Source organism: Ahaetulla prasina, chromosome 6, assembly GCF_028640845.1.
Source record: "Ahaetulla prasina isolate Xishuangbanna chromosome 6, ASM2864084v1, whole genome shotgun sequence".
NCBI classification, from domain to species: Eukaryota; Metazoa; Chordata; class Lepidosauria; order Squamata; family Colubridae; genus Ahaetulla; species Ahaetulla prasina.
Window position 1 is genome coordinate 12842107 of NC_080544.1, and position 22426 is coordinate 12864532.

At 42.6% G+C, this 22426-nt stretch overlaps 1 protein-coding gene across 6 annotated transcripts in view; it reads left to right on the plus strand.

Annotated features, from left to right (window-relative positions):
- Nucleotides 1–22426, plus strand: part of ZMIZ1 (zinc finger MIZ-type containing 1) — a 558395-nt gene that overhangs the window by 182125 nt on the left and 353844 nt on the right. For all 6 annotated transcript variants that reach the window (XM_058188355.1, XM_058188360.1, XM_058188358.1 and 3 more), the window contains exon 3: nt 11484–11567. The gene's annotated coding sequence lies outside the window, so the exon portion shown is untranslated. The remainder of the gene's footprint in view (nt 1–11483; nt 11568–22426) is intronic.

The window sequence follows — 22426 nt, forward strand, 5'->3', positions numbered from 1 at the left end:
TTCTATTCTGTAATGGTCTGAAATCCTAAAGAGCAAATTTATGAGCCAATGAAGCTAAAGTAAGTTTGTGGTTCTACCAAGAAGTTTCCTTCCTTCATTATTTTTTAGAAATCTTCCTTCCTTCCTCCCTCCCTCCCTTCTTTCCTCTCAATATATTTTAAGTGTGAGAAATTAGATAGTTGTCACTCTAATTTAGGTTTCCCTTCATATATAGAATAGAATAGAATAGAATTTTTTATTGGCCAGGTGTGATTGGACACACAAGGAATTTGTCTTGGTGCACATGGTCTCAGTGTACATAAAAGAAAAGATACTTTCTTCAAGGTACAACACTTACAGCACTTAATGATAGTCATAGGGTACAAATTTAACACTTAATGATACAACACTTAATGATAGTCATAGGCTATAAATAAGCAATCAGGAAACAATCAATATCAATATAAATCGTAATGATACAATCAAGAAAGTTACAGTCATGCAGTCACAAGTGGAAGGAGATGGGTGATGGGAACGATGAGAAGATTAATAGTAGTGCAGATTTAGTAAATAATTTGACAGTGTTGCGTATATAGATTGATTGTTTAAACTGCATTCAAGATACAGGAAACGTGAAGTTCATCTTATTGAGTTCTTCTACTCCAGTGAAACCTGGGAGATGATAGGAGCGAACAGCTCAGATATTTTTGTGCATCCTGTCATTAATGAAGGCAGAAACACAATTTGCTACCGGCTATTTTTTTGTATTTTACACCCCCATCCGATCCCATCCGCCTCCCTCAGAAGGAGGAGAATCACCCATTGTGAATGACGTAAACATACCTCTCGATTTTTCCCTCCCCTTTTTCTTTGTTTTAGTGTTTACCTAAAACGTAGATCATTTTTCCTGAGTTGTTTTTCCAAGAAGATCTAGAGAGGCAGTTCGTGTTAATTGCCTAGCTGTAGTCTTTGCTGCTATCTATAGTTGTTTTAAAAGGGAGGGGATTTTCCATAAGCTCTTGGTATCATTTGGCTAGAGACCCATTTTCACATTACCGGAGCATTTTCCATGTTCCACCCTGTTCAAAGCTAATGTTAATGCTATTCTTTAACCAAGGTTTGGATGTAGTTGCTGACACCAACACCGAGCGTTATAAATCAATCCTGTCATTTCTACGGCCATTTTCCCTGCTTAGAAAGAAAACACAAACACCAGGGGAGAGCCCGCCATAGAAATGAAACCCTTCGTATTATCATATGTGGTGGAAATGCACAGAAGCCAAAAAAATACTGGACAAAAATACATCGGTGGTTGGAGAAGATGACACAACAACATATTGATTTGAAACCCAAAATATTTTTGTTGGGGATTTTGCCAGAAATGTATAGTAAAGGGAATGTATATTTGATTATTCATGTAATAACTGCAGCTAGGTTTGTATTTGCACAAAATTGGAAAAGTGAAGAGATTCCGACGGAGGAGAATGTGATTAGGAAAATATTAGAATGTGCAGAAATGAATAGGTTAACACCTGCAATTAAAGAGAAGGAACAAACTGAATATTATATTGTATGGGAACTATTTTTTGTATTATTATTGTAATTATTGTAATGCTCTCTACATGGGGCTCCCCTTGAAGTGCGCTCGGAGGCTTCAGCTAGTCCAGAATGCAGCTGCGCGGGTGATAGAGGGAGCTACGCGTAGCTCCCACGTAACACCGCTCCTGCGCAGACTGCACTGGCTACCTGTGGCCTTTCGAGTGCACTTTAAGGTGTTGGTTATGACCTTTAAAGCGCTCCATGGCTTAGGGCCTGGGTACTTACGGGACCGCCTGCTGTTACCACATGCCTCCCACCGACCCGTATGCTCTCACAGAGAGGGACTTCTCAGGGTGCCGTCCGCCAAACAATGTCGGCTGGCGGCCCCCAGGGGAAGGGCCTTCTCTGTGGGGGCTCCCACACTCTGGAACGAGCTTCCCCCGGGTTTACGCCAAATACCTGACCTTCGGACATTCCGTCGCGAACCAAGACACATCTTTTCATTTGCGCGGGGCTGGCTTGAACTGAATTTTATTAATTTTAAATTTTTATTAATTAATTTTAAATGGGGTTTTTAGTCTAGTATATTTTAACCTATCAGGCTAATTTTAAAATAAGTTTTTAAATCTGCATTTTAAATTGTATATTGTATTATCTGTTTTATTTTTGCTTGTACACCGCCCTGAGTCCTTCGGGAGAAGGGCGGTATAAAAATCAAATAAATAAATAAATAAATAAATAAATAAATAAAAATAAATAAATAAATTTTGACCGATGGCTAGGGAACAAATATGAAAGTTAGAAATAAAAGTAGATTAGCAAAATATAGAAAATATATTAATAGAATTAAGTAAGTTAAGAAGAGAATTGTTACAGTACTACATATGCAATGTATATCGATATTAAGTTGAGAATAGATAAATAATGAATATGGCTGCAAAGCTTAATTGTTATTGCATAAGTCGTTTGTACCCAAACGACATACTGTTTAATGGAAGATGGATTGTTTGTATCAAAATAAAATAAAAAAAATATGTTTAAAAAAGAAATGAAACCTTTCCGATATGAGAACTGGGTAACTGATGTATTTTGTCCCTTAATTTGTTTTAAACTGAGTGCTGATGAGGTGGCAGTTTTCTGACAACAATATAAGAAATTTGTTTGCTATTGCCTTCTATTGAAATGTGGTGTTTTGTTTTGTTTTGTTTTTTGTTTCATTTTGTTTTGTTTTTGTTGTTGTTGTTGTTTTTTAGTTCCTCAATTAGACCAGGGGTCTCCAACCTTGTCAACTTTAAGACTTGTGGACTTCGACTCTCAGAATCCCTCAGCCAGCAAAGCTGGCTGAGGAATTCTGGGAGTTGAAGTCCACAAGTCTTAAAGTTGACAAGGTTGGAGACCGCTGAATTAGACTACAGCCCTGGAATATCCACCAAAGACTGTTTAGCTTTTTGAAGTTCAGGGTTGGCTAGATGCTAACCCCTGCTTTATAACTATAGTGAATGAAAAACACAAAGAAAAAACCCCAATGCCAAGTAAAAAACTCTGAAGCAAGCATTTTTCAAAGTTCTATTTACTAGAATCGGTAAACTGGCACATCTGGGAAAACCTGAATCTGAGAGGTCTGCGTTTTCCCCTCAGTAAATCAAAAAAAACCCAAACCATCCCCTCACTCCTCAGTCGATCACATGCTCCAATCACGAACCGTCCCATCTCGAGATAGCACTCCGACCACTCCTTCTCCAGATGCAGGATCCGCCTGACCTTGACCGACAGGAAGGATGCTATTATGTCTAAAGACAACCCCTCTACTAAATCCTCCCCTCCTACTTTCCCACATACGAGAAAGTGGCAGCATGTGGTAATAGAAGACTCTGGGAATGACTTGTTGGTAGATGATGCTGGCAACAGTTGAAGGTTTGCTGCCAAGTCTTATTAGAAAGGTGTAGGGTCTCCTGCTTGGGCGGGGGGTTGGACTAGATGAACTACAAGGTCCCGTCCAACTTTGTTAATCTGTTAAAAAAAACTTTCTGAGCATTGATTCTGATTTTGCTGTAAGAAAACCCAAAGAGCTTCTCTTCTCTTCTCTTCTCTTCTCTTCTCTTCTCTTCTCTTCTCTTCTCTTCTCTTCTCTTCTCTTCTCTTCTCTCTTCCCTTCTTCTTTCCCTTCCCTTCCTCTTTCCCTTCTGTTCCCTTCCTTTCTCTTCCCTTCCTCTTTTCCCTCTAAAATTTTCATTAAAACTTTGAAACAAAGAGATAAAACTAGCACAAGCTAATATAAAGTAGGGAAGAAGAAAAAAAATGGGAGAAAGTGAAGAAAAATCAAAGTGCAAGCAAAGAAAAGTTGAAAAAAAAATAGAAAAGACAGATTTAAAGAAATCCCTTTCAATATTCTTCCCAGCAGACATAGGTATATATTTTATTTTAACCCCTCTATATATATGTCTATGGAGATTCTCAGTCATAACCTGGGTTATGGTTGTCCCAAAGGTGCTTTTTCTAGAGGCAACTGGACTTTATGGTTTTTCTTTGAAGACATTTTGCTTCCCATCCAAGAAGCTTCTTCAGCTCTTCTGAAGCTTCTTGGATGAGAAGTGAAACCTCTTCAAAGAAAAACCAAGGAAGTCCAGTTACCTCTTGAAAAAGCACCTTTAGGGTTTTCTCTGTCTATAGTTATATCTTTCTATAATCCAACCTGTCTAATCATCAAAACTACAAGTTCATCTTTTTTCATGAAGTCCATAACAGGTAGAATTCCAGTCATAAATAATTATGTCTTTCTCCACTCAAAAGAAGTCAATTTATCCATTTTGGCCAAAATTATCAACTTCACCAATGATCCTCCACGGTTGTTGTTAGTTGCGAAGTCGTGTCTGACCCATCGTGACCCCATAGACAATGTTCCTCCAGGCCTTCCTGTTGTCTTCTACCCTCTGGAATCCATTTAAGCTCACGCCAACTGCTTCAGTGACTCCGTCCAGCCACCTCGTTCTCTGCTGTCCCCTTCTTTTGCCCTCAATCGTTCCCAGCATTAGGCTCTTCTCCAGTGAGTCCTTCCTTCTCATTAGGTGGCCAAAGTATTTCAGTTTCATCTTCAGGATCTGGCCTTCTAAAGAGCAGTCAGGGTTGATCTCCTCTAGGACTGACTGGTTTGATCGCCTTGCAGTCCAAGGGACTCACAGGAGTCTTCTCCAGCACCAGAGTTCAAAGGCCTCAATTTTTTGGCCTTCCATAACTGGGAACCACAGGGAGAGGTTTTGAATTTTCCCAACACCCGCTGCCTATTCAATGTACACAAAGATGACAACAACAACAAAAAAAAAGGACAACCACAGATGTCTTTTAAAACATGTATACAGAAGAATACAGTGTCAGCCCGAGCCCGAGCCCGTTGCTTAGTAATGTGCAAAATGGCCTTTGGAGAATTACATTTAATAAAAGTTGGAAATGTATTTAATTTTAACAGTGCACATGTGGCCAGTTTGAAGAACAGAGAAGACATCTACTCATTCAAGCAGTTTGCTCATTTGAGCAATGGAATTGTAAATCCGAACACGATAGAAACTCTTACTTCTGAGAAAGAGCGGGGGGGGGGGAGCATCTGATACTTTTCTCTTCTAAGGATGCAGTGTCTCAGTGGTTAAGATGCTGAGCTGGTCGATCCGAAGGTCAGCAGTTCAGTGGTTCGAATCCCTAGCGCCGTGTAACGGGGTGAGCTCCCGTTACTTGTCTCAGCTTCTGCCAACCTAGCAGTTCGAAAGCACATAAAAATTGCAAGTAGAAAAATAGGGACCACTTTGGTGGGAAGGGAACAGCATTCCTTGTGCCTTTGGCATTTAGTCATGCCGGCCACATGACCATGGAGATGTCTTCGGAAAGTGCCGACTCATCAGTTTAGAAACAGAGATGAGCGCCATCCCGAAAGCCAGAAAAAACTAGCACGCATATGCGGGGGAACCTTTACCTTACTTTTCTGGGATTGCCTATAGAGAATAACATGTTCTTTCAATTCAATTCTTCCTCCACTTCATGGATACAGTCTTTGTTTGAAGGGGATATTTTGCTATCTTCCTCCAGTAAGGATTGTTAGAAGGTCATTAAATCTAGATTAACAGGGTTGGAAGGGACCTTGTAGGTCATCTAGTCCAACCCCTCATCCAAGCAGGAGACCCTACATTATTTCTGACAAATGGCAGTCCAATCTTTTCTTGAAAGTCTCCCGTGATGAAGGTCCCACATCTTCCGAAGGCAACTTCTGTTCCACGGGTTGATTGTTCTCACTGTCAGACCGTTTCTCCTTATTTCCAGGTTAAATCTCTCCTTGTTCAGTTTCCATCCATTATTCCTTGTCCGGCCTTCAGGTGCTTTGGAGAATAGCTTGACCCCTTTCTCTCTGTGGCAGCTCCTCAAATATTGGAAGACTGCTATCCTGTCTCCCCTGCTCCTTCTCTTCACTAGACTAGCCATGCCCAGTTCCTGCAACCGTTCTTCCTATGTATGTCTCAACATCTTTTTTACAGTGTGGTGACCAAAACTGGATCCAGTATTCTAGGTGTGGTCTTACTGAGGCTTTATAGAGTAGAATTAATCCCTTGATCTTGATTGTGTTGTTGTTAGCTGCAAAGTCGTGTCCGACCGATCGCGACCCCATGGATAATGTTCCTCCAGGCCTTCCTGTCCTCTACCATCCTCTGGAGTCCATTTAAATTCATGCCTACTGCTTCAGTGACTCCATCCAGCCATCTCGTTCTCTGTTGTCCCGTTCTTCTTTTGCCCTCAATCTTTCCCTGCATTAGGCTCTTCTCCAGTGAGTCCTTGTTTCTTATTAGGTGGCCAAAGTATTTCAGTTTCATCTTCAAGATCTGGCCTTCTAAAGAGCAGTCAGGCTTGATCTCTTCTAGGACTGACTTGTTTGTTCGCCTCACAGTCCAAGGGACTCGCAGGAATCTTCTCCAGCACCAGAGTTCAAAGGCCTCGATTCTTTGGCGCTCAGCCTTTCTTATGGTCTAGCCTTCACAGCCATACATTGTAATTGGGAAAACCATAGCCTTGACTATATGCACTTTTGTTGGCAGGGTGATGTCTTTGATCTTGATTGTAGCGCTTTGTTAATGCAATTTAGGATTGCATTGGTTCTTTTGGCTGCCGCTGCACATTGCTGGCTCCTATTTAATTGGTTGTCTACTAAGACTTCAAGTTCCCTCTCACAGTTACTGCTATTAAGCCTGGTTTCACCCAGTCTATATGTGTACTTTTGGTTTTCCTTGCCTAAGTGTAGGACTTTACTTTTCTCTACATTAAATTTTGTTTTGCTATATCTAGCGAATGAGAAGGTCCTCCTGAATTTTGAGATCTTATGTGATCGAGATATCTAGCTGGTTGGAAAAGATATGAAGTGTGAGGGGTCCTGGGTTCTCTCTCTCTCTCTCTCTCTCTCTTCCTCTCTCCCTCCCTCCCTCCCTCCCTCCCTCCCTCTGGAATTTATCAATTTTCTATTGTGTACATTTAGTGCTTAATAAACAATATGTTTTCTGGGTTATTAAATTGCTGATTATATTCTTAATCTCTGTCTCCTTTTTCCATGGTAAAATAAAGTCCATGTTTGATTATATTCTGTGTCTTCTTTCTGTTTAATCTTCAGCGAAAGTCTGTCCATTTCTGCACAGTCCTGTATCTTCCTAATTATCTCTTCGTCTCGCAGTATTCCTTCATTTTCCCAATATTGTGCAAATGTAACCCAGGCTGCTGTTAAGACATGCAATACTAAATACGTACTTTGCTTATCAAGTTTTCCTGATGTTATGCCTAATAAAAACAGTTCAGGTTTAAAATCTACATGTTTTCCTATCGTCTTTGCTAACCACTTACGTATTTTTTTGCTCTCTGAGCTTGCTTGTTTTTTTGCAGACATTTCTTTATTTTTATTTTTATAAAAAGTTTTTTATCGATTTTACAACACAACACAAACATACTAACACAAACACATAATATGTGATTTCTTTTTACATGTCAGTTTCGTTCCACATACTTTCTACTTTATATTATTTATTTATTATTATTATTATTATTATTTATTAATCATATTTATATACCGCCCTATCTCCCGAAGGACTCAGGGCGGTTCACAGGCAAATAAAAACACATAAATACAGATTAAAATAACAATTAAAAAACTTATTCTAAAAGGCCGAATGTTTAAAAACAATATAAAAAAAATAAAACCCATTTAAAACCAATAAATTTAAAATCTAATCCAGTCCTGCGCAGATGAATAAGTGTGTTTTAAGCTCGCGACGGAAGGTTCGGAGGTCCGGAAGTTGACGAAGTCCTGGGGGTAGTTCGTTCCAGAGGGTGGGAGCCCCCACAGAGAAGGCCCTTCCCCTGGGCGTCGCCAGACGACACTGCCTCGCTGATGGCACCCTGAGGAGTCCCTCTCTGTGAGAGCGCACGGGTCGGTGAGAGGTATTCGGTAGCAGTAGGCGGTCCCGTAAATAACCCGGCCCTATGCCATGGAGCGCTTTAAAAGTGGTTACCAAGACCTTGAAGCGCACCCGGAAGGCCACAGGTAGCCAGTGCAGTCTGCGCAGGATAGGTGTCACACGGGAGCCACGAGGGGCTCCCTCTATCACCCGCGCAGCCGCATTCTGGACTAACTGCAGCCTCCGGATGCCCTTCAAGGGGAGCCCCATGTAGAGAGCGTTGCAGTAATCCAGGCGAGACGTCACGAGGGCGTGAGTGACCGTGCATAGGGCATCCCGGTCTAGAAAGGGGCGCAACTGGCACACCAGGCGAACCTGGTAGAACGCTCTCCTGGAGACGGCCGTCAAATGATCTTCCAGAGACAGCCGTTCATCCAGGAGGACGCCCAAGTTGCGCACCCTCTCCATCGGGGCCAATGACTCGCCTCCAACAGTCAGCCGTGGACTCAGCTGACTGTACCAGGATGCCGGCATCCACAGCCACTCTGTCTTGGAGGGATTGAGCTTGAGCCTATATTCCCCATTTTCCCCTTCTTTTATTATCTTTATCGTCCCTTTATATGTAGTTCTTCTTCTTGCAGACGTTTCATGACCCAACTAGGTAACACCATCAGTGCTAGAAAGGAGTGGGGTTTGCTGTCAGTTTACTGTATATCCTGGTGACTGTGTGGGTGGGGCGGTCTTAGAGATTCTGGCCTGGGTTGTTTGCTGTTGGCTCTTTGGCAGTTTCATGATTGGGGTTTTGTTTACTTGATTGTGGGTCTGATGCAGCAGTGGGTTTTACATATTCTTTCCACTGGTTCGCCGCACACACCTTCCGTGCATGCGTCCGGCCTGAAAAACATGGCTAAATAGGATGGCATTACACCAGGGCGGGTGGGCAGGCCCACCCACATTCGCCGCTACCGTTTTGCACGAACCAGTATGAACCGGCTGAATACCATCTCTGGTCTGATGTTAACCTTGGAATTAATCTATGCTGACCTGAGTGCTGATGGCTGGTGGAGAGGAGCTTGGGTCTTTTTTGTTCCCTTTTGGGGTGGTTGATTGTCTCTTTTGCATAGTCTGTTGTTGTTGTTGTTGTTGTTAGTTGCGAAGTCATGTCCGACCCATCGCGACCCTATGGGCAACATTCCTCCAGGCCTTCCTATCCTCTACCATCCTTTGGAGTCCCTTTAAGCTCACACCGACTGCTTCAGTGACTCCATCCAGCCACCTCGTTCTCTGTCGTCCCCTTCTTCTTTTGCCCTCAATCTTTCCCAGCTCTTCTCCAGTGAGTCCTTCCTTCTCATTAGGTGGCCAAAGTATTTCAGTTTCATCTTCAGGATCTGGCCTTCTAAAGAGCAGTCAGGGTTGATCTCCTCTAGGACTGACTTGTTTGTTCGTCTTGCAGTCCAAGGGACTTGCAGGAGTCTTCTCCAGCATCATAGTTCTTTGGCGCTCAACCTTTCTTATGGTCCGACTTTCACAGCCATACATTGCAACTGGAAAAACCATAGCCTTGACTATACACACTTTTGTTGGCAGGGTGATGTCTCTGCTTTTTAGTATGCTGTCTAGATTTGCCATAGCTTTCCTCTCCCAGGAGCAAGCGTCTTTTAATTTCTTGGCTGCAGTCCCCATCGGCGGTGATCATGGAGCCCAGGAAAATAAAATCTGCCATTAACCCCATTTCTTCCCCATCTGTCTCCCAGGAATTGAGAGGGCCAGTTGCCATGATTTTAGTTTTCTTAATGTTGCATTTCAAGCCAACTTTTGCACTCTCCTTCACCCGCATCAAGAGGCTTTTTAGTTCTTCTTCGCTTTCTGCCATTAGAGTGATATCATCTGCATATCTGAGGTTATTGATATTTCTCCCGGTAATCTTAATTCTAACTTTATAGTCTATAGATGTTGTTCATGTCTAGGTGTCTGTCGATGGCTGATTTATCGGACTGCCAGGCTTCTAGAAATTCCTTGGCATTTTTGGACTTGGCCTGGTCTAGGATGGTCACATTTCCCCAAATGAAACTACGGTTAAATCTGTCTCTATGTTTTGAAATTAAAGAAGTTTCATCATGTCTTCTGACTGCCAGTTGGTGTTCGTGGATGCCTTCTGCCAGTGTTTTGCCTGTTTGTCCTCCATAGTGATTGTTGCAGTCATTACATGAAGATAGGAAGAGTAGCTCCCATCCCATTACAGGTAGTCCTTGAGTTACAAGTGTATGTTCGAAATTACCTCACTGAAAAAAAGTTTCACACTTACGACCACCATTGCAGCATCCCCGTGATCCAAATTTCAGAGGCTTGGCAACTGATTCATATTTATGACAGTTGCTGCGTCATAAATGGAAGGACCAGGGGAGACAGGATAGCAGTGTTCCAGTATTTGAGGGGCTGCCACAGAGAGGAAGGGGGTCAAGCTATTTTCCAAAGCACCTGAAGGCCAGACAAGGAACAATGGATGGAAATTGAAGGAGAGATTCAACCTGGAAATAAGGATAATTTTTTTTTCAAGGCAATTTTTTTTTATTTTCCATAATATTTCCCACAATTTGACCAGTGTACAATACAATCACTTATCCAGCAATCGATCCTATACTCAAATTATGCTCAATCTGGGCTGCTCGACCGCCACTCCCTCCCTTAATCCTTTCTACCCTTCTCATCCTTCTTCGACTTTCCCCACCATCCTTCTCCTCGCTTTCCTACTTCCCCTCCTCTTTCCCACTTCTCACTACATCCTTTCTAACTCTCTATCTTCTCCTCCTTCTTCTCCTCCTATCCTTTCTTCTCCCTCCCTTCTTTCCTACCTACCTACCTACTTTCTTCCTTCTTTACTCCTCTTTCCTTACCCTTTCCCTTCGGGAGTGGTTACCGAGCGGTCCCGACTTTACACCATTCCAACTTGTTTAATTCTACCATTATTCCTGTACAATGGCAATCAATCCATTTATAATTTTTTTTGACGGGTAGAACAATCAACCCATGGAACAGCTGGTCTTCAGGAGTTGTGGGTTCTCCATCACTGGAAGCTTTCAAGAAGAGACTGGACTGCCATTTGTCAGAAATGGTGTAAGGTCTCCTGCTTGGTTGGAGGGTTGAACTAGATAACCTACAAGGCCCCTTCCAACTCTGTTAATCTGTATCTCTGTCCTGGGGTCACGTGATCCCCTTTGGTGACCTTCTGACAAGCAAAATCAATGGGGGGGGGGAATCCGATTTACTTAACCACCGTGTTACAAGTGCGGTGATTCACTTAACATCTGTGGCAAGAAAAATTGTAAAAAGAAAATCTTTACCACTGTCTCGCTTAGCAGTGTAAATTTTGGGCTCGATTATGGTTGTAACTGTATTGATAGAAGTTGGGAGGGCATGATATTGAGCAAAATCACATTCTTTCATCGGTTTTCCTCAGAGGATTGTTGCCGATGCTGCTTAGCAAGAGACAAGGCTCACGTGGAATAATATTTAAAATAAAACATTTTCTCTTCTTTTCTTCCCATCCAGAAAGCATCTGAAGATCACATTTACCTTTGTTAGCAACAAGCAAGTGGGAGCGATAAATCAAACCAGCAATTTTACTCCTAAATGGTGAGTCATCCAATCCACAGTGGTACAAGAGTATATAAAATCATTGGATTACGTTGCTCTACTACAGGAGTTCAGATTTATACAGGAATGGCAAGTGGTAGTAACTGTTACTAGCATGATTTTTCCATTGTGATGGCTGTTGTTGATGTTTTTTTGGGGAAAAAACCCCATACATTTTTCCAAAAATGAATATGGGTAATGTACATTTTAATGAATAATCTGCTTTTTAAAATAATTAAAAGACTTTTGACATCGTTAGTCATTGACGGATAGGGCTGTATAGCAGAGGTGGGCTTCAGCAGGTTCTGACCAGTTCTGGAGAACTGGTAGTGGAAATTTTGAGTACTTCGGAGAACCAGTAGTAAAAATTCTGACTGGCCCCGCCCCCATCTATTCTCTGCCTCCCGAGTCCCAGCTGATCAGGAGGAAATGGGGATTTTTGCAGTAACCTTCCCCTGGAGTGGGATGGGAATGGAGATTTTACAGTATCCTTTCCCTGGAGTAGGGTGGGAATGGAGATTTTACAGTATCCTTCCCCTGCCACGCCACCAAGCCACACCCACCAAGCCATACCCACCAAGCCACGCCCACCAAGCCACATCCACAGAACCGGTAGTAAAAAAAATTTGAAACCCACCACTGCTATATAGCAGATGAAGGGAATTTTTTATACATTTATCTTCCAGTCAGGCCTGCCAACGTTAGCCTCTGTTTAGAAGCAAGGAATAGTTTTGTGCAAAAGAGTTTGCTCCAGACACAAGGACAAACCGAGGAATTTAAGCTTCCTGTTTCTCCCTAGATAAATGCGTTAAGAGAAGAAGCTATTGGAATTGAAGGTTGGCCATTAATCATTGGGGTGGCGGTTTGTTGATGGGTTTGAATTAAGCCTGAGAGAATCTGAACATTATGAATGTCTTTACAGCACCGTTATTGATAAATTGTGGGACATTTGGGGCCAGCTACGATTTTGAGGCTGGGCAAATGTTTCTCCTTTTTTTTTTTTTTTGCGTCTCATGATGCTCATGATTAGCTTATGAACCACAAGATTTTACCATGACCAGAAAATAAAAGCTGGATTTGGTTAAATTCAGTTTAGATAATCACTGGGTCCTCCAGTGATGATGGCAAAACCTCCTTTAAGGTAAGACAATCAACAATGGATGGAAACTAATCATGGAGAACTATGGAGAAATTTCCTGTCAGTGACAATAATTAATCAGTGAAACATTTTGAATCAGAATCAGAATAGAGCTGGAAAGAACCTTGGAGGTCTTCTAGTCCAGCCCCCTGCTCAAGCAGGAGACCCTATACCATTCCAGACAAGTGGCTGTCCAGTCTCTTCGTAAAAACCTCCAGTGATGAAGCACCCATAACTTCTGCAGACAAGCTGTTCCACTGGTTAATGGTCCTCACTGCTAGGAAGTTTCTCTTTAATTCCAGGTTGCTTCTCTCCTTGATTACTTTCCATCCATTGTTTCTTGCTTTCTGCTGCTTTGGAAAATAAGTTGGCTCCCTCTTCTTTTGTGGCAGCCCCTCAAATACTGGAAGACTGCTATCATGTCCCCTACCTCATCCTTCTTTTCTCTACATTAACCGTACCCAGTTCCTGCAACCGTTCTTCATATATTTTGGTCTCCAGGCCTTTAATCATCCTAGTTGCTCTTCTTTGCAATTTTTCCAAAGTCTCAACATTTTTATTTTTATTTTTGTAATGTGGTGACCAAAATTGAATGCAAGTATTCCAGTTGTGGTCTTACTAAGGTTTTATGAAGCGCTACTAAATACTTCACGTGATTTGGATTCCATGGAATCAAATTCTATTGGAGGCTTTTAAAAAGAGACTGGGCGGCCGTTTGTCCGGAATGTTCTAAGTCCGCGATGGCGAGCCTATGCACGCAGAGCCCTCTCTGTGGGCACACACGCCATTGCCAGCTGGTTTTCTGGTTTCTGGTCTGCACATAGGTCCTGTCTAGCTGGTCTTCATGGGCACCAGAGCACCGGAAAACAGCTTGAAAAAACAGCCCAAAACAGGCTGTTTTCCGGGCCTTTTGCGGTGTGTGTGTGTGTATTTCGGGCTGTTTTCAGGCTGTTTTCCAGCTATTTTCAAGCCATTTTTCAGGCCAAGAATGGTCCAAAAAAACAGCCTGAAAACGGCCTGGAAAATGGCCTGAAAACGGTAAAAAATGGTCAAAAAACAGGCATGCACGCCTCAGCCAGCTGATCTTCAGGTTTCCAGTGCTCCGGCACACACACATGAACCCACATTATGCTTTGGGCAGTGGGTGACAAAAAGGTTCTCTTATCACTGGTCTAGGGTCTCCTGCTTGAGCAGGGGGTTGGATTAGAAGACCTCCAAGACCTCCTTCTGACTCTGTTATTCTGTTAGTCTGATAGATGTTCAGTGTAATTGTAAAAGAAAGGTGAGGAGAATAATTTAGCCGAAGGGAACTTAATGGCTAAGGGCGTATAAGGGCCTAATCCGGCTAAGAAGGAACTCATCTTTTGAGACCATCTACACAAGCTGATGCTTTCATTGTTCCTTTGTTGGGAGCTGCTTGGTACCTTTCAAGAAAGAGGCACAGAGGGCAATTCTGAGGGCACAGAGGGCTTCCTGTGGTTTTTAGTATTAAATCGTCTTCATGCTTCAGTTGAGTGCGGCCGGATAGGAGTCTGCAGATGGCTTTGAGGCAATTCATCTATTTATCTTCCTACTGCCTCTGAGTTACCTTGAAGCAAAAGAGGATGGTTGCTAAGCAACTGCTCACATGCCTTCTCCGGCTTCTAAGATAATCATTAGACCAGCTGTCTGGAAGACGAGAACATCTGCAGGAAACAGGGGTTAGAACTGGCTTAATATGCTGACCCTCATAAATAGGCAGGCCTAATGATAAGCTGGCATGGAAGTTCCCCCCCCCCCAAAAAAAAAAAAATCTCTCGTACTACTCTTCTGTGAAACTCAAGGAGGTTATTTTTAATGTCATTCCTTTCTTCTCATTTATTTATGAGAAAATTCAAGCTTGGAGATCCCAATTTACTTGACGGCTGTGAAGGTTTGCCCTTGTATTTAGCACCTGTGCTGGGAAGTCCTTGACTTGCAACCCATTCATTGAAGTGAGCTTTTGAAAATTACAACGGAATTGTAATTTACATTGGAAAAAAAAGGGGGACTTATGACCGTTTTTCACACTTACGACTGTTGCAGCATCTCTGTGGTCCCGCGATCAACATTTCAGATGCTTGGCAATTGGTTCGTGTTTATGACGGTTGCAGTGTCCCGGGCAGGGGTGAGATTCAAAAATTTTAGCAACCGGTTCTGTCAGGGTTCCAAGGAACACCCCTCAATGAAATAAAGCTCTGAGGCTTGAGGTTCCTCAAAGTTCCAATTTATTAGAGATGTCATGTTGGCACATGGGAAAACCCGAAAGCTTCCAGGTTTTCCACACCCAGTTGACAGTTCACAGCCCTGCCCCACACCCACAAGTTCATTGCATTGCCCAATCAACTCTTCACACTCAATTGGATGCAATCTTCAGGCAGTCTCCATCAGACGCAGGATGTCCTTGAATACAGAATGTTGTTATGACTAACTTTCTACCGCTCCAACAACAACCCCCTCCCAACTTCCCCAGCTAAAATATGTGGCAGTTAAGAAGCAAAAAGAAAAAAGAAAGAAAGACAGAAAATTGCCTCCCAAAACTGACAGGTTCTCTGCTCTGTTGCTGGGTGGGCTTGGCCATGATGGGCATGGCCTACTTGGCCTCCTACACTATGGCAGAGGAGGGGGTATTTTTTGTCCTCCCCAGGCTTTGGAGGTTTTCCTCGAGCCTCCGGGAGAGCAAAAAACAGCCTCCCCTGGGCTCCGGAGGCCCTCCGGAGGCCAGAAACAGGCCCGTTTCCAGACTTCCAGACCTTCTGGGAGACCCGTTTTTTGCCCTACCAGAGCCTCTGCACAGGCACTGCACTTACCTGGCATCCAAAATGGGCCATGTGGACACTCCTGGGAGGGGTAGGGCAGGGTGGGCAGGGCCAGCCAGTCCTTGAAACTACCAGTTGGGCAAACCAGATGTAAAATTAGCATCCGGTTCGCCCGAACTGGTCCAAACTGGCTGAATCCCACCCCTGGTCCTAAGGCAGTGGTTCTCAACCTTTATAGTGCTGCGACCCCTTTAATACAGGACGGAGGCATTAAAGCAGAGACTCCTCCCCTATTAAGTTTATCGCACCTGAAGCCAGATTAGGCTAGCGATTGGGAGTGATTGCAGCTGGCTTGAGAGGGAGACATCAGAGCAAAGATTTCTCTCTTTTTTAATTCATCGCGCCTGAAGCCGAATTCGGCTAGCGATTTGAAGAGCCTGCAGCTGGCTTGTGGAGTCAACCATTGGAGCGCGATTCTTCGACTCACAAGTATACTTCCCATATTTCCGATGGTCTTAGGCGACCCCTAGCAAATCGTCATTCGACCCCCAATGGGGTCGCGACCCATAGGTTGAGAACCGCTGTCCTAAGGTCATGTGATTCCCTTTTGCAACCTTCTGACAAGCAAAGTCAACGTGGAAATCCAGATTTCACTTCCCAACAGTGGTACTAATTTAACAACTGCAGTGACTACTTAACCACTGTGTCAAGAAAGCTTGTAAAATAGGGCAAAATTCACGTCACTGTCTCGCTTCTAAGCCACAGAGAATGTTGGGCTCAATTTGGTCGTAAGTCGAGGCGTACCTATAATGTACTAGGATGGAAAGATAAATACTGTAAACTTATTATGTAATTTAAAATCCTATCCCAGGAGTGGCTTGTATAGAGCATTTATTGTAATTTATAAATTAGGATGATAATCGTGTACCTTTCAACGTATTAAAAAATACGAACTTACGGAAACAGTCAGTTGATTGGGCATCCTAGCTTTGTACCAATTACAGTTTAATCGTTTAATGTTTAATGTTTAAAAAGTTTAATGTTAAAAAAGATTAAAAGCAGCTTTATGTAAAAGAAAATAGGTTGGAGAAATGCTGTGTATAAATGCTCTATTAAGCAGTCGGAAATCCAAGCAATTTTTTTCCCTGAGTAATTAGCTCCCTTTTAACTGATTAACAAATAAATCCATTGATTTAAAACTAAAATACAAGTTTAATACAGATGCTTTCTTGAAGTGCTGGGGGGAAAAAACACACAAATGGCTTGAAAATAAATGCCTTGTTCTAGATTCATTTGTGGTAGTGTATAGTGAATATTTCAAAAGATATCTGTGACCACATCCCTGGTACAGATACAGTTTAACAGAGTTGGAAGGGACCTTGTAGATCATCTAGTCCAACCCCCCCCCCGCTCAAGCAGGAGACCCTACGCCGTTTCTGACAAATGGCAGTCCAATCTCTTCTTGAAAGCTTCCAGTGATGAAACTCCCACAACTTCTGAAGACCAGCTGTTCCATGGGTTGATTGTTCTCCCTGTCAAAAAAATTTCTCTTTGATCAGTTTCCATCCATTGTTCCTTTTTCTGGCCTTCAGGTGCTTTGGAAAATAGCTTGACCCCCTTCCTCTCTGTGGCAGCTCTTAAATATTGGACCATTGCTATCATGAAGTCATTTAAACTGGTACACACATCCTAAGCACAAAATTCTCCATTTTTTTTTATTTATTTTGTCACAACATTATATACAAGCACATACATTGAAAGGAAACAACAGGACAGGAACGGTAGGCACTTTTGTGTACTTATGCACGCCCCTTATAGTCCTCTTAGGAATGGGGTGAGGTCAAAGGTAAACAGTTTTTGATTAAAGCTTTTGGGAGTTTGAGAAGAGATCACAGAGTCAGGTACTGTATTCCAAGCATTAACAACTCTGTTACAAAAGTCATATTTTCTGCAATCAAGATTGAAGCGGTTAACATTAAGTTTGAATCTATTGTTTGCTCTTGTATTATTGCGATTGAAGCTGAAGTAGTCTTTAACAGGAAGGACATTGCAATAGATGATTCTGTGTGTTAAACACAGGTCTTGTTGGATTCGGCGGAGTTCTAAATTTTCTAATCCCAGGATTTCAAGTCTGGTGGTATAAGGAGGTATTTTGTTGTTTACAGAGGAGCGGAGAACTCTTCTTGTAAAATATTTCTGGACTCCTTGAATTGTATTAATGTCAGAGATGTGGTATGGGTTCCAGACAGGTGAGCTGTATTCAAGAATGGGTCTGGCAAATGTTTTGAATGCTCTGTTTAGTAGTGTAGAGTTTTTGGAAAAGAAGCTATGCAAGATTAGGTTTACAACTCTTAGAGCCTTTTTTGCTATGTAGTTGCAGTGGGCTTTGGCACTTAGATCATTTGATATGAAAACTCCAAGGTCTTTGACAGGGTGGGGGTCATCTGTAAGGTAATGTCCATCAAGTATGTACTTAGTGTTTGGGTTCTTTTTTCCAATATGTAAGACTGAGCATTTACTGGTTGAGATTTGGAGTACAAGTCCATTGTGTGATGGAAAGACTTCCCATGAAGTCTAACAGAACTTTAGTTATGATTGTATGTTGAAATACAATGTTTTTTCTCTTTATTTTCTTTCTCCATTTTTGGTAAAAATCTATCAAATTCTCTTTCTGTTTAGCTGGCTTTTTGTTAACTACACAAATGTTTAATCCGAGTTCTAAAATAAATTCGTCACCTTCTCAGTGATCTTCACTTCGGTGCCTTTTTTCTGCATTCAGAGCTCCCATGTAACACCCATCCTGCGCAGACTGCACTGGCTGCCTGTTGTCTTCCGGGTGCGCTTCAAGGTTTTGGTGACTACCTTTAAAGCACTCCATGGCATAGGACCAGGATATTTACGGGACCGTCTACTGCCATCTTCTATCTCCCAGCGACCGGTGTGTTCTCACAGAGAGGGACTCCTTAGGGTGCCGTCATCCAAACAATGTCGACTGGCGGCCCCCAGGGGGAGGGCCTTCTCTGTGGGGGCTCCTACCCTGTGGAACAAACTTCCCCCTGGACTTCGTCAACTATCCGACCTTCGGACCTTTCGCCGCGAACTTAAAACCTATTTATTCCGTCTAGCTGGACTGGCTTGATTTTAAAAATTTTAATTTACTTTTATGGGTTTTAAATTTTTGTAAATTTTTATAGGGTGTTATTGTATTTTAAATTTTTGGCCAATTGAATAAGTTTTTTAAGGAGTGTTCTTAATATTATATGTATTGTTTCTCTTTGTATTTTTATTCTGGCTGTGCACCGCCCTGAGTCCTTCGGGAGAAGGGCGGTATACAAATTAAAATATTATTATTATTATTATTATTATTATTATTATTATTATTATTATTATTATTATTATTATTATTATTATTATTATTATTATTATTATTATTATTAGTTCCAACATACGGAAATCCATTTTCAGCTGTGGTGGCAAATTCTCATACTTCATATTTTCTTAAAACAGCACTACAAGCAGCATCGTTAGGTGCTTCTGAACTTGACAGCCCAATCAGCCCAGTTCTAATTTAGACCTATCTACATAAAATTGAAAAGTCTGGTCTTTCCATTTATGACACTGCAACTGTCATAAATATAAGTCAGTTGCCAAGCCTCTGAAATTTTGATCATGGGGATGCTACAAAGGTCGCCGTAAGTGCGAAACTTTTTTCAGTGATGTAATTTCAAAAACATACACTTGTACGTTAAGGTACCAGTAGGGCTGGGCAACTATGGCCCCTTTATGACCTATGGACTTCAACTCCCAGAATTCCTGAGCCAGCATGCTGGCTCAGGAATTCTGGGAGTTGAAGTCCATAGGTCATAAAGGGGCCATAGTTGCCCAGCCCTGCGTAGTGGGATTGGTTGTCCTGGTATGAACAATCCTCTTATTTCTGGGCCCTTAATACCAGGGGTGAAATGTAAAGTTTGTTACTACCAGTTCTATGGGCGTGGCTTAGTGGGGGGTAATGTTAGTGGGTGGGCGTGGTCAACTTTTTTTTCTTTTTTTACTTTTAAAAGCATTTTTTCTACAACCTCTTTGGCCGAAGAGGTTGTTAAAAAAATGCTTTTACAAGCCTCTGATGATCAGGCAACTCAGCTGGGATCGCCAGAGGAGCCTTTTAAAAGCATATTTTTTACAGCCTCTTCGACCGAAGAGGTTGTTAAAAAAAAAATCTTTTAAAGGGTTCTGACAATCCCAGCTGAGTTGCCTGATCACCAGAACCCTTAAAAGCTTTTTTTTTTAACAGCCTCTTTGGCGGAAGAGCTTGTAGAAAAAAATGCTTTGAAAAAGTTCTGAAAATCCCAGCTGAGCCGCACGATCATCGGAGGCTTTTTTTTTTACTTTTAAAAGCATTTTTTTGGCCGAAGAAAAAATGCTTTTAAAAGTTTTTTAAAAAACCTCTGATGATCGCGCGGCTCAGCTGGGCATGCGGGGGGAAGTGGGGGGCAGGGATTTTTGCTACTGGTTCTCCAAACCACCTGCCGCCATCGCTACCGGGACCATTTCACCCCTGCTTAATACCCATTGCTAACCTTAAACTATTGGAAGGGGATTTGATGCAAATAAAATATAGAATAATAGGGTTGGAAGGGACCTTGGAGGTCTTCTAGCCCAGCCCCCTGCTGGAGCAGGAGACCATATACATTCTGGACAAATGGCTGTGCATTTTCTTCTTGAAAACCTTCAGTTCTAGGTTGGATCTCTCTATAATGAACGCTTGCTTATTGTCCAGGTTTTATAGAGAGGAAATTGACTCCCTCTTCTCTGTGACAGCCCTTCAAATATTGGAAGTTGGCTATTGTGTCTCCCCTAAGCCTTCCCTTCGTTAGACTAGACCTGTGATGGCGAACCTATAGCACGCATGCCAGAGGTGGCACACAGAGCCCTCTCTGTGGACACACAGAGCTGGTCTTCTGGTTTCCGGCGTGAACATGCACGCCAGCCAGCTGGTCTTCACGGATGCCGGAGCACCAGAAAACAGCCTGAAAATTGCCAAAAACCAGGCCATTTTTTGGGCTTTTTCTGGGCTGTTTTTTGAGTTGTTTTCCAGCTGGTTTTTGGACCATTTTCAGGCCATTTTTCAGGCCATTTCTGGGCTGTTTTCTGGGCCGTTTCCCAGCTGTTTTCTGGGCCGTTTTCCAGCTGTTTTAGGGCCATTTTCAATCTGTTTGTGGCCATTTTCAGGCCATTTTCCAGGCCATTTCTGGGCTGTTTTCCAACCGTTTTTTTGGGCAGTTTTCTGTCCGTTTTGTGGGCCATTTTCAAGTTGCTTTTTGGACCATTTTCAAGCTGTTTTTTGGGCCATTTTTCGGATTCTTTTCACGCCATTTTTGGGCCATTTTTTGGGTCATTTTGAGGGGCTGTTTTCAGGCCATTTTTTGAAAATGGCCTGGAAAATGGCCCAGAAAAATGGCCCAAAAACAGGCATGCACACGCCAGCCAGCTTGTCTCCGGGTTTCTGATGCGTGCAGATCAGGGTGAAATGCTCCCGGATCGGACGGGATCGCGTGATCCGGTAGCGAAGGCGGCTGCTGGTTCGGAGGACTGGTAGCAAAAATCCCTGGCCCCACCCCCCCTGCCTCTGCTGAGCCTCACCATCTGCAGAGGTGGTTTTTTTTAACTTTTAAAAGCTGGTTTTGCTTCAGCCGAAACAGGCCTTTAAGAGTAAAAAACAGCAGAACCTTACTTGTACTCTTACTTGTAGAAAACATGTTTTCTACAAGTAAAAGTAGAGATTCTAAGGCACTTACCTGATTACTGATGAACGCATGGCCACAGCCCGAAAGCAGTTTCAGTTTCAGCCAGACAGAATCAATCGCTCAGCTAATCTATTTCCTCGGTGATCAACTGGCTGGCTTTGCTGGCTGAGGAACTCTGGGATTTGAAGTCCACAATAAAATAAAATAAAATGAAATAATAAAATAAAATATTTGTGCAGCTTTCTGAGATTTGGTGTGTTTCTGTAGTGTTTCATTCTAACTACACAAACACAAAAAATCTCAGAAAGCTGTATGTGGCATATTGTGTGTGTCTCTGTGTGTGTGTGTGTTAGTTGTGTGTGTGTAAAGTGTGAAAGTTGGGTTTTGAGCTTTTTGTGGCTGTGTGAAGTGTGAAGTGCAGCTGCTTTTACATTGTGTGTGAGTCAGTTGTGTTGTGTTGTGTGTGTGTAAAATGTAAAAGTTGGTTTTTGGTACCTCTTATTGTTTTTTTATACTTTGTTTATTATTTTTATTATTTATTGTTATTGGCCACGCCCACCAAGCCATCTGACCACCAAACCCTGCCCACCAATTAAGCCACGCCCACAGAACCGGTAGGGAAAATTTTTAGATTTCACCCCTGGTGCAGATGCATTCCGTTTTGGGCACTCGGTGCCAAAAAGTTTCGCCATCACTGGACTAGATGTACCCATTTCCTGAAAACATTCATTGTAGGGTTTTAAATCTCCAGAGCCCTTATCATCTTTGTTGCTCTTTTCGGCACTCTTTCTTAGGGTCTCAACATCTTTTTTTTTTTGGTGTCATGGTAACCAGAACCTGACACAGTATTCCAGGTGTGGTCTCACCAGTAAATTAGTACTATAATTTCACATTAGTTCTATTAAGTCTGTGTTGTGGTCCGCCAGCAGCCTGCGGAGCTGGCAATGGAGTTAGACAGCGATGAGCCTGAGGACGAATATGGGACAGTCCTGGAGGCTGGAGAAGGCCCGGATGAGGGCTCTGTGTCAGAGGCAGAAGTGGGGCCAGGGCTGTTGGGGAGTGATGTGAGGACTCCAGAGCCTCCAGAGGCTGAGAGTAGTGAGGCAGAGAAACAGGAAGAGCCTGTTCCTAATGCATGCATGAGAAGACTGCCAGAAAGCAAGAGCAGCTAAAGCAAAGAGGACAACTCAGTAGAAGGGC